Source organism: Gekko japonicus, unplaced genomic scaffold, assembly GCF_001447785.1.
Source record: "Gekko japonicus isolate JY-2015 unplaced genomic scaffold, Gekko_japonicus_V1.1 scaffold1805, whole genome shotgun sequence".
Lineage (NCBI taxonomy): Eukaryota > Metazoa > Chordata > Lepidosauria > Squamata > Gekkonidae > Gekko > Gekko japonicus.
This window is the reverse complement of record NW_015162535.1, coordinates 211,136-224,267: the sequence shown is the minus strand read 5'-3', so window position 1 is coordinate 224,267 and position 13,132 is coordinate 211,136. Positions and strand designations below refer to the sequence as shown.

Genomic DNA, 13,132 nt, shown 5'->3' with positions numbered 1-13,132 from the left:
TTTGGGCCAGTCACAGTTCTCTCAGAACTCTCTCAGCCCCACCTACCTCACAAGGTGCCTGTTGTGGGGAGAGGAAGGGAAGGAGATTGTAAACTGCTTTGAGACTCCTTAAGGTAGAGAAAAGTGTGGTATAAAAACAACTCTTCTTGTTGTACTGTAAAAAGGTAAAGGTTTCTCTTGCTCAAAAGCTAGTTGAATTTGACTCTAGAGGTGGTGCCTGTCTCCATTTCCAAGCTGAAGAGCCAGCACTGTCCGAAGATGTTTCTGTGGTCATGTGGCAGGCACGACTGTACTTACACACAAATGAACTGTTTTGATTTGTTGCTCCCCCCCAGGTCACTGTTCTACTCCAGCACTCAGACACAATCTAATCACAAAGGGGTATGTGTGAGTTTTAATGTAATTGTTGCTTTGCATGGTGCATTTCATGCTCTGCTGGTTTTTAAAATGCTGCTTGTAAGTTTCTGGATTTTTATGTGCTTTTATGCTCCAACATGAGAGTGTGTTGTGACGGTTTGGGAGACCCAGCTTCAGATCCCTGCCCTGCCCTGCCTGGGGCCAGTCATGCTCTCTCAGCCTAATATACCTCACAGGGTTGCCCTAAGGATAAAATGGAGGAGAGGAGAATGACATAAGCCGCGTTGGTTCCCACTGGAGAGAAAGGCAGGGTATACATGAAGTAAATAAAAGAAATAAAAACAAAACATATAGACTGGCTTTTTACTGGTTGTCCCTTTTAATACATTTATGCTTTTATTTTGATTTACTCTGTGAGCTGCCTCAAGCAGGTCTCTGAAGACGGCACATATAAATGTTTCGAATCAATCAATCAAGGCAGGAGGGTTCTTTTGGGGCGGGGCTAGTGTCAAGGGTAAGAGAGGGGGGCATGCACCAGGCCCCCCCACCTGACAGAGGGCCCACTGCTGACAGACATAAGGACAGATTTCAAAAGCTGTCTAGTTCTCTGGATGATTGATATTCCCATTTCCTGTGAAGAACAACCCCCGCACATGTCTTTCTTTTTATACTAGTTTCTCTTTCTTCGTGCTATATATTCCCCACTGAAATTAACACAGCTTTCAGCGTCACTTTTACATAATTTGGGTGTATAAACGGCATATGTATAAGTGGCAAAGGAGTACATAGTTTCAGGAAATAGCTGTGTTGGTTTTCAGTAGAACATCTAGATTCAAGTCCAGTATCATCTTAGAGACCAGACCGACAAATTTTTCCAGGTATGGGCTTTCAAGGGTCAAAGCTCCTTTCGCCAGACAGGACAAAAGGGGCATATGTATAAATGGCATAAAAGCTCATTTTATAGCATGAAGATGCTATAAAACAAGAGAGAGAGAGAGAGAGAAGAATACTCAGGGACAGGAAGACAGATGAGGCAAACCAAAGCAGATGGACGGATTCACTTATCCCTGATGCTGACTGGAGAGTTGAGACCCTTTGGCATCCACAAGGAATGTTGTAGAGATTCCTGGGACAATCTTCCATGTGGGGTTTTGTTGTATTCTGTGTGTTTTAAATTGTGACTTGAAAACTTCTTTATTTGCTTAAAGCATTTATATGCCATCTTTCCATCAAAATCAGGGTCCCTTAGGCAGGAAACAATCAAAACAACGTTAACATACAGATAAATATGTATAAAATGCTTACAAAATAATAAATAAATAGTAAATTAAATCAAACATATAAACACAGAGATCCACAAGTACCGAAACGGGGAGGAGAGCCCATGAGAGATAGTGAGGAAATGCCAAATAAAACAGAACAAAAGTCTGATAGAACTCAGTGGTAGAGGGAGACAGTTGAATTTCCCTGGGGAATGAGTTCCAGTGTCTTGGTGCCCTGATTGAGGAGGAGGAGGAGAAGATCAGATTTATACCCCACCCTTCACTCAGAGTCTCAGAGTGCAGGCAGGGATCTCCCGCTTTGGGGCGCTCCTCTCTCCCCCCATAACCCCCTCATTCTGGCAGGAACCAATAAATCATTGTGACATGCCTATGAAAACCAGAAACGTCATAGGCATGTTGGGGGGGGGGACACTCTTGTTTTTGGGCAAAACTCTATGATTTGAAGCAAATTCTACCATAGAGTTTTGCCCCAAAACCAGAACATCACTCCAAAGTCCCTGACATGCTTACATCACTTCCTGTTTGCCTATGCACATCACAATGCTCCTCCCCACTCCCAAAAAGTCCCCCTCCCATTGACGCGATGATCAGACCTGGCAACCCTACTCACACACCTTTTTAGGATTGCAAGAACTAATAAGAGTCTTGATCCTTTTCCTCCTTTAGGACATGATGAGGTGGCATACTTAATGCCAGGTTCCCTAGAGCAGGGGTATCAAACATACAGCCTGCGGGCCAGATCAGGCCCCTCAGAGGGCCCCAATCCCCCCCCCCCAGGCCCTGGCTGTTTTCTACTTTCTTCTTCAGTTCTCTTGTTGCTGCCACGTCACAGCTTACTTTATCAGTCTCTGTCAATTGCACAGGAGAGATAGATAGGCAAGCCTCTCCTGTGCGATTGAGAAAGTCTGGTAAAGAACTGGTTGAGGCTCCTCCCCCTCCTCCTCCCAGGGGGAGGGAGGGAACAGCCAGAGCTTGCTTCCAGGCCAGCCTGCAGGAGAAAAAGGGAAGCCTTTCTTTCCTTCCGCTGGCTGAGGCTCCTCCCTGAAGGGAGAGAGGAAACAAGGGAGAACTTGTTTTGCTGGGCTACCTCAATCTCATGGGAGAAATACCAAGCACCTTTAAGACTAACAAAGTTTTGTTCAAGGTATGAGCTTTTGCATGCCTTGCTACAGTGTGTTTGTGTTTTGTTGGGCTCCTTATAACAGGACTCTCCTGGGTGCGACTGGGTTCCCTCCCCCTTTTCACTGTATTCTTGTCCTCATGATCCAGTCTTTCTCAGTAAGAAAGCAATGTGAACTATTTTAGAGGAGAAATAAAAACAAGCCAGTGAGGTGGATTAGGCTGAAAGTGTGTCTCCAGACCAAGTTCACCCAGCACATTTCCTTTGTAGGAAGTTGTAGTTATTTCTCTGGGGAAGAGTATAGCTTTGTAGACAAACACATGGCCCTCCGTCTGTGTTAGGATGCATTCTCATGTTCTTGATCAGCACATGAAGCAACTTATGTACAAAAGCTTGCAATGCCCAACCATTTCATGTTTTCCCCAGAGTCCTAGGCTAGGAACACTAAGCATGAGAGTTCTGTAATGAATGTCAATAAATCAAAAGTAGGTTTTCAGCTTACAGATACACACCTGAACAGCATACTCAAGATTGCTACAGCACAGACATTTTAATGCAATAATTCAGAGCAGAGGTGTCAGTTATCAGAGACAAATAGCAAAATATTGCAAAATTGCTAGTGTTTTAAGCATGTTTTATTTAAAGTTTTTAAAATCTTTGTGTTTGACTGCACCCCTTATAAAGTTTATATCTCCACTACCTGGCATTACATTTTATGACACACATGGCCCGGCCCAACAAGGTCTCATTTGTATCAGATCCAGCTCTCGTAACAAATGAGTTCTACACCTCTTCCCCAGAGGGCATTTTCCCACACCTGGCCCAATCCTTTGGGGTGCTTTTGACCAGCTAGAAGGCCTTGTCAGAGACTGTAAGACTCACATGGCAAAAATCCATGTAGGATGTGGGCTGCAGTGAGGAGAAGTATTAAAAGAGATCAAGCAGGATCTCATCCATTCATTTCAGAGGGTTTAGACTGACATCAATCTGCATATGAAGGACTATAATATTGCTTTCCAGGTTTCTACTCAGTATGCTACAAGTCCAGTGTTCCCTCTAAGCTGTGCGTGTGAGCAGCTGCTCATTAACGCAGGAAGCCCGGCTCAGCAGCAGTCGGGAGCAATGCAGGGTTTTGCGCAGGCCGTTACTCATTTTTAGGTGAAAGAAGAAGGGGACGGCAAAGGATGAGATGGTTAGACAGTGTTATCAATACAACGAACATGAAATTAAGCAAACTCCAGAGCACGATGGCCTGGCGTGATGTGGTCCATGGGGTCGCGAAGAGTCAGACGCGACTGTGTGACTGAACAACAAGAAGTTGTTCTGCTCAGGGTGTGAATTAGAGGGAACATTAGCTACTACATTTCATAGCCCCACACTTTTGGCTTGAAAAAACGTAACTATTTGCCCCTTGCACAGCTTGAGCCCCTCTTATTTTCTTAGCACGTTCATTTTCCCCCCTCTTTTCCTTAAATGTATGCATTTTAATCATTATTTTGAAATAGAAAGGGCATGTAACCCCCCAACTGGTGTGAAAATGGAGTAAAACATACAAAAAGTGTGAGAATGTTGAAAAAATGCTGAACAAATCACAACTATGAGTACTGCAGTGGGGGGGGGAAGATTCATAACAGCAACATATCAAACTAAAATGGGGGGGGGCATATTTGTACATCCTTAGTTTCTAGGTCACGATTTTGCTCTGGAAAGCTGTGATTCTGAACTGTTCTTCACAAAGGTAAAGGGATGTAAAAAATAATGACACTGTGTTGTTTTGTTCTTCAAGTTTTAAATCAAGTGCAGGTGTTTGGCAGTAAGGGACATGTGCTTTAAAAAATAAGGGACAGATGGCAATTCTACCATTAATTTTAAAGACATGTCTCTGGGTAATGGAGTTTTAGTACGCTTCTGTTTTGAAAAACAGATATGCTAAAATGCACAATAAAAAAATTATGCATGGGAGGAAAGGGATGGGAAAAGCCCCCCTGAGGAATTTCTGGAGTCCTACCGGGATTCTGCTGGCCTCTTTTGAATCCCCTCTGATGATTTACCTGGGATGGAACATTTGTAAATGTTTTCCGTTTCATTTTGAGCCCAGATTTGTGGCAGCATTAAATGTAGGTCATTAAATGGACATGTCTGTGATTCTATCTGAGTGTGTCAGGATTATTTTATTTTATTTTAGGACTTTATGACTTTATGTATGGACTCGTGTGGTCCTGTGACTCAGTGAAACACAGCGGAGGGGGGAAATCTTCCTTTACAATCACATTCTTCCCACTCAGTATTTTTTTAAAAAATCCAAATCTGGCTATTTTGCCCAATTTCACACATCTCTTTTACAGCTGTTTTATTACTGTTTTGTGCCTGCCAGTTTTAGCATCGAAGAAGAAGAGATTGGATTTATACCCCACCCTTCACTACCCAAAGGAGTCTCAGAGCAGCTTGCAAACTCCTTTCCCCCTCCCTACAACAGACACCCTGTGAGGTAGGTGGGGCTGAGAGAGCTCTGACAGAAACGGCTCTTTTTCAAGAACAGCTCTGACAGAACTATGGCTTGCCCAAGGTCATCCAGCCGGGTGCAAGTGGAGGAGTGGGAAATCAAACCCGGTTCTCCCAGATTAGAGTCCGCGCACTTAACCACTACACAAAACTGGCTCTCCCCTTACCCAGTTGGTTGCAATGTTTCTTGATGTGTAATGTGCTTCAGCTCCCTGCAGGGGACCATCAGAGACATGGGGCATCTGGGGCAGTTGCCCCAGGCCCTGGGCAGCATGGGTCCTTGACTGGACATGGCCCCAACCTCCCCCCTTGATGGAGGGGAAAGAAGACGAAGAGCCAGGTGACAACACCTACCTGCTGCCTCTAGGGCTTGGGCAGCAGCCAACCATCTGGCTCCGTTGTTGCCACGTACCCAACCCACCCAGTTCTTCTGGGGCTCAGGCAGCAGCCAGCTCAGTGACAGCCTCTGTGAGCACCTGGCCAACCTTACACAGGGTGAGGGCTGCCATATTTGAGCTTGGGGTGGCATGGAAGGCAGGTGGCAGTGATTATGGGGCTCCATCTTGAACATTTGTCTGTGGCAAAGAACTAGGGTTGCCAGATCTCTTTGTTCCTCCAGCAGGGGAATGTGGGGGTGTTCCGGGACTGGGCAGGGATGATGAGTGACATCCCCAATGTGATGACATCACATGGAAGTGATGTCATCATGCCAGGGACATTGTTCAGAGCAGGAACGCACAGGAACAGAGTTCCGGCTGGCTCCCAAGTTGGCCACACCCAGCAGGAACTCATTAGCATAATAGGCCACACCCAACAGCAGAAACTCATTAGGGGTGTGTGGCCTAACATGCAAAGGAGTTCCTGCTACAAAAAAGCCCTGGGTTTTGACAACAAACAAGGTAAACAGAATAACAAGCAAAAGGTGGGTGTGGCCTAATGGGCTAATGAGCTGTGCTGTCAGGGGTGTGGCCTAATATGCTAATGAGTTCCTGCTGTTGGGTGTGGCCTATTATGCTAATGAGTTCCTGCTGGGCTTTTTCTACAAAAAGAGCCCTGGGTGAAACTCTATGTTTTTTTCACTCTCAAAACCATCGAGTTTACCCAAATACCAGAGCATCACCATGCAACACCCCTGACATAATGACGTCACTTCTGAGTGATGTAATCATATTGGGCATGATATCCCTGTTTAGGAAAGGGGTTTCCCCTGCCTGCCAGCTGGTCCACGGCAGAGGGAAACCCCAAAACCATGAGATTCCCAGCCTGGGCCTGGGGGCTGGCAGCCTTACAAAGAACTAATCTACTCTTTCCTTGCAACGTTGCACTAATCTGAATTATTGGCCCCATGAAGGCTATTTACCAATAAAATGCATGCATCTCCTCTCATGTCTTATCTATTTTTGCTTTTACATTTTCCTGCCATAAAATGAATGATATTTGGAAGTATCTTAACTTCCAAAGGTTTCCGGCTGTGGTGGGTAACTTCCTGACTGCTCCTCTTGCTGCCCACCAACACTCTAAGGAACAGAGAATTAAAAACAAAATACCAGCATTGCATGTGGTGAGATGTTGCTTCCAGGGAAAACTAGGAAGTGACATCACCGCTCTCTAGGAATCATCAGAAACCATAGAGTTCCCAGAGTTTTACCATAGAGTTCCCAGAATTCTTAGAATTACATGACATCATTTCTCTTTTATGGAAGTGATGTTGTGTCACACATAATGCCAGTGACCCCCTCCCCTGCAAGCTTCCAGCAGTTCAGGCACAGCCTGACACCACATACTTTCCATTTGTGGAAGGCACATGGAGTTTTCCAAGATTCCTCTGCTTTGCTGTAGCTATTCCCCCACACCAGTCATCCCCAGAATTTTAGGATCCCTGCAAAGGAATAGTCCCTGTCCTCAGTGGACTGTGGTTGCAGAAGAAGAAAGAGAAAATAAGAAAAGCCCTACTGGATCAGACCACTGGTCCATCTAGTCCAGCATCCTGTCTCACAAAGAGGCCAATGAGTTCCAATGGGAGGTCTAATGGCAGGGCATAGAGGCCAAAGCCTTCCCCTGATGTTGCCTCCTTGCACTGGGATTCAGAGGTTCACTGCTCTGAATGTGGAGGCTCCCTTTAGTTACCATGGCTAGTAGCCACTGATAGAGCTATCCTTCATGCATCTGTCTAATCCCTTTAAAGCTTTTTAGGAGCGGTTTCAACTGCTTGTCCTTCCTTCTTTATTTCCTTTCTCCAGGCCATTCCTTTATGTGGGTCCTATGACCCTGGGATTGATCTTTCCAGGGGTTAAAAAGGGCTGCAGCAATGCAAAGAAACACAAGAACCCAATCCCTTCCATACATGGAGTGGTAGGATGCTGTATGCGCTTCTGTTGGTGAAGGATGACAGCAAAGTCTATTCTCTTCAGTGAGAACTACTTGGACTGTGTCAGCAAGATTTATTTTTGATGGCGCTGAAGTTCTTTTTTTCTTTTGTCTAACACTCGGTCAGACCACGGTTGAGAAACCTTTCGTAAGGTCACGTTTTCAAAGGCGGGTGCGCAGTTTCCCCTGTCATTGTATACTGTGTTCTCTTTCTCATTAGCTGATGTGTCTGGGCATTTATAGGGCTAACTGTCCTTCTGCGTAGCTCTGCAGAATTTTCCAAAGGTGCAATGGATGATGAAATGAGAAAGGAGAGCAACTTTCATGCAGAAGGCTCAGCAAGAACTTTGTTCCAACTTTTTTATCATCATCATCATTATTTGGAAGCCAATCTATTGAGATCACTAGAAATTACTGCAATGAAATAGCTGTAAGCCTAGTAAAGTGAGTCATTCTTGAATGGGACATAGGCAGTGTTCCCTCTAAGCTGAGTTAGTGTGAGCAAGCTCACAGTTTCTTAGCCTCCAGCTCACACATTTTTGTCTTAGCTCAGGAAGGAGGGCTCCAGAGCAGACTAATTTATGCAGTCAAATTGCTCACTCACAACTTTAATGCCAGGAGCTGAGAAAAAATAAGTTTTGCTCACAGGGCTCCACAGCTTAGAGGGAACATTGGACATAGGTTTTGTTTCTGAATTTGGGGTGTCTTGTTCCATTTCATTTTCAAAACTTGTTACTGGGAGGCCTTCATGGTCTGTAGATGCTGCAACATGTGATAACAGACGGGGCCTTCCATTGAGCCTCGCCTGGAATTCAGAAACTATAGGTTCTCATCAGGTGTGTCTTTTGGGTTCTTGTTCCCTGTAACAAACAACTGAGTTTCATGAGCGGTAAGCTGGTCCTGACTGCTGTTTCCCAGACAGTATAATAGATAACACTCATTTCTGAGAGAAGCAGGCAGACATTTGCTTCTTGGAAAGGCAGAGACGCACAAAGGATCTAAGATGGCTGTGCTCTGAACAATAGGAAAAGGCCTACAAAATACAAATTTGTGTTTAGATCAAGATAGGTAGCCGAGCCCTGACCTAGATAGCCCAGGGCTGGGAGGCGGAGGCAGGCTATCAAGTCACTTCTCTGAACATCCCCCATGCCCCAGTCAGAGTTGCCAGAGCAAACCATGACTTCCAAGCAGGGGTGCACGTGAACATGCACACACACACACATGCAAAACTACAAAAAAAAAGATGGGTAGCTATGTGAGTCTGTCTGTAGCAATAGGAAAGAGCAAGAGTCCAGGAGCACCTTAAAGACTAACAAAATTTGTGGCAGGGGGTGAGCTTTCATGAGTCACTGCTCACTTCTTCAGATACTTCAGATTTGTGTTTGTTTGCTTGTTTCTGATGGTCAGAATGTCAGAATAAGGCTGGTTCAAATCCCCACTCATCTTTGAAGCTCACCACATGACCTGGATGGCCCAGGCTAGCCTGATCTCATCAGATCTTGGAACTTAAGCAGGGTCGGCCATGGTTAGTACTTGCATGGGAGACCACCAAGGAAGTCAGGGGTTCCTATGCAGAAGCAGGGAGTAGTGTACCACCTCCATTTGCCTCTTGCCTTGAAAACCCTACGGGACCATCATAAGTCCGCTGTGACTTGATGTCACTTTCCTTTTTTTTTTTTAATAGACAGAATTTTCACTTTCCATCACCAAGTGACCTCAGACTAACCAGGCTCACTTAGCTTAACCTCCCTCTCAGGACTGCTGTAAGGATATGAGGAGGAAGAGAGAATATGTAACCCTAGATTCCTTAGAGGAAGGGCGGAATAGCAATGTGATAGTGAAAGAAGAAGAAAGGAGCAAAGAAGGAGGGGGTAAGAAGTTGATCCGCCAAGATATCCAATTTGAGACACATTTGCAATGAACAGATGAAGGCACATGAGACAACCTCGTAGAGAGCCAAATATGGCTCTTGAAAAAAAAGAAAATGAAACTTTTATCTGTTGGAGGAGTAGGCAGAGATTTTGATGGCTTAGTTGAGATTTTTTTTTTTAGAAAGAGAAATGATAGAGGTGAACAGTTGCCAGTAATTCAAGTGACAACCATGGACAGATTTATGCCAGTGCACTAAAACAATTGTACAGGGTGATTCTCTATGCATTTCTTACTTGTTGTGAGATTTGGTATGTGCCACTTCCTAATAAGACTTGCAAAAGCTAGTGTTTGGTCAGCAGAAACTTTAAGGATTATTGATCAACACATCAATTATCAGCAATTTTAATGTGTATATTTTCTCTTATGCGGATGAATTTTCTTATGCTAGCTCTTTGTTAATCGTATTCTGAATTTTGGTGTAGTGAAAGGTTGCTGCACCCTTCTATGACCACTTTGCTGTTTAGAAGTTCACTGGACTGCAATGTAGGATGGATCATAAACTCGCCTGGCCATTAAAATCGGTTTGCACAATGAAAAAAGAATCAATGTGCACTCACTCCATCACATTTACATCAGGGGAGGTAACTATGAATGTAGAGGCTTCAGTTGTACCTAGATATGTACAAAGCTCTCACCTGACATGTTACTTTTCCTCCAAGGTGGGATGGATCTACACTTCTACTCCACCCACCATGCAATCAGGAAATGACATCTGAATGAGTTTATGATTTCTCTGTTAATTGCAGTGTAGTATGAATAAAAATTCTAAAAGTTATATTCTGTTGCATAGTCCCTCTCTCACAGTCTGCCCCATTTCCTCTTTTATTCAGTCGGCAGCAAATGATGTACTAAGTAATATAAGAATCTGCACACAATCCCTTTTGTCTCCGATGGTACCAGGTGGGTGATTCTGAAAGCAAAATCTTAATAAAAGTAAAAAGGTAAAGGTTTCCCTTGCTTGAAAGCCAGTCGAATGTGACTCTAGGGGGTGGTGCTAATCTCAGTTTCCAAGCCAAAGAGCCAGCACTGTCCGAAGACTTCTCCGTGGTCATGTGACCGGCGTGACTAAATGTCAAGGTGCATGGAACGCTGTTACCTTCCCACCAAAGTGGTACCGATTTATCTACTTGCAATTTCTTGCTTTCGAACTGCTAGGTTGGCAGGAGCTGGGGCCAGAGATGGGAGCTCATTCCATCATGCGGCACTCGGGTCTTGAACTGCTGAACTACTGACCTTCCGGTCTGCAGCTCAGAGTCTTAACCTCTGAGCTAAATCAGAACCAAGTTTCTAGATATGTGATTTTTATTTTTATTTTTTTGGAGATCTGTCTTTTCTTTGGCATGGCGTCTCCCGCAGCTAGCACATCAGCACAGTGCTGCCAGTTGCAATGTTGCATCAATGGGTAACCTCCTTGCAAAGAGGAGTTTGCTCTTCAGTTGTATCATCAACCACAATTTTTTTTTTAAAAAAGCAGACTTGGCCACACAAGCTGGCTGAGATGGAGAACAGAATCATTCTATTACCCAACTGCTATTGAAATATGATTAAGAAGGGTTTAACAGCTCAGACATGAAGACAAACATATAATTTTAAAACTCGGTTAAGAATGAAATGCCTCTCTCTGCTTCTCACACTGGAAGTGTAAGGCCGGGTGATGTGCAATATCAATTATACTGAAAATCATTGCCAAAGTTTCCTGATGGATTAATAAATAGGGATATGTAGTAACGCAGAGAAGAGCCGGGATTCATTCCAACATTTTAAAAGAACAGCAGAGAGAAGAATAGGAAAATAATTCAAAAGTGGGAAAAGACCCAACACATTTTTTTTAATGCATGCACACGACTGCTAGGAGAGCTCATTGATCTGGAGCGTCATCACTGGGAACGAAAATCAAAAATAGTGCATATTGTCATCAGTATACTGATGACATCACACACTGTCTCTCTCTGTGTGTGTGTGTATGTGTGTTTGATACCCCCCCTTCTCATCAGACCCAAAGAACAGCATTTAATTCTCTAAATATCTGTCTTGATGCTGTTAAGAGTGAACAAGGTAAAAGGTAAAGGTAAAGGTTCCCTTGCTCGAAAGCCAGTCGAATCCGACTCTAGGGTTGCGGTGCTCATCTCCATTTCAAAGCCGAAGAGCCAGCGCTGTCCGAAGACGTTTCCGTGGTCATGTGGCCAGCATGACTAAACACCAAGGCGCACGGAACACTGTTACCTTCCCACTGAAGTGGTACCTATTGATCTACTTGCAATTTCTTGCTTTCGAACTGCTAGGTTGGCAGGAGCTGGAACTAGAGACGGGAGCTCACTCCGTCATGTGGCACCCGGGTCTCAAACTGCTGAACTACCAACCTGTAGTTCAGCGTCTTAACCACTCGAGCCACCACAGCTCCTAAAGAGTGAACAAACCAAGCTTTAAACTTAGGCATCTGATGTTGTTTTACAGTCTTTGGGAGCAATTCTAAACAAACAGAAGTCCTATTTTTATTCATGGGAGCTTACTCCCAGGGAAGTGTTCTTAAAATTGCAGCTTGTTACACACACACACACACACACACAAAATCAATCTCAGGTCAGCCTAGTATGGAATTCAAAGCGGCATATATAGTATTCCTAGGGGGTCTCTCCCATCCAGGCATGAGGACCCAGACAAAGTGTGTGCCTTACAAGCATACTCTGGGGTTAAAGAGAGGCAATCGTATTCTGGGCATGCTCCAACAGTGGCTACTGAGCTTGTCTGCGTGCTTCATGGAATGCCGATCAGCCAGTTATAATAGCAGGACACCTGCCCCAAATACATCTCGTTACTCCTTAGAAATGGAACGGGCAAGACAAGCAGCAGAAACTGACACCGAGAGCCCTTTATTTGTGAACTTGGTCAGACTCTCAAATATTGGCTTATATGGACTTGCTCCTCGACTATTACTGGACAAAGTGTTCTCTGTGACCTTTAATGTCCTAAGCCAGAGATCAGTTCCCCGTGAAGAAAATGGCTGCTTTGGAGGCTGGAGGCTGTAGCATTATACTTTCCTGTGGTCTTTCTCCTTCCCAACCCACACCCTCCTCAGATTCAACCCATAGGGTTGCCAGGTCGGATTGAGGGGAAGGACTTTCCAGGAGTCAGGGGAGCGTGTGACTTGTGTGCAATGTAATGACGTCACACAGAACTGATGCCATCATGTTGGCGACGTCGCACAGCAATGCTTTGGGGAACAGCATCCCCGTCAACCTAGTCCTGGAAACCGAGTGACCGCCAGATGACAGAGATCAGTTCCCCATGGAGAAAACGGCTGCTTTGGAGGCTGCACTCTGTGACATTAAACCTAGGACTGACAACCGCCAAGCGGCACCTGGAGATGTCCATCTATTACAGTTGGGGTGATTTCCCACTAGCGCTGCTCCGGGCTCATTCTTCCCTTTTGCCTCGATGTTAGGTGTCAATTTCACACAAGCTGCTGCGCGGCCGCATTTTGCCTCGCAGCTTCGTACGATTTCCCCCGCGTCTACTCAATCTTCAAAAACCAGGATTGAGTAGACGCGGGGAAAATCGCACGAAGCTGCGC

At 44.9% G+C, this 13,132-nt stretch overlaps 1 protein-coding gene across 1 annotated transcript in view; it reads left to right on the top strand.

The window, feature by feature from the left end:
- The window catches only part of LOC107106192 (cadherin-8-like), a 299,351-nt gene that overhangs the window by 120,779 nt on the left and 165,440 nt on the right, over window positions 1-13,132 (top strand). The window lies entirely within an intron of this gene.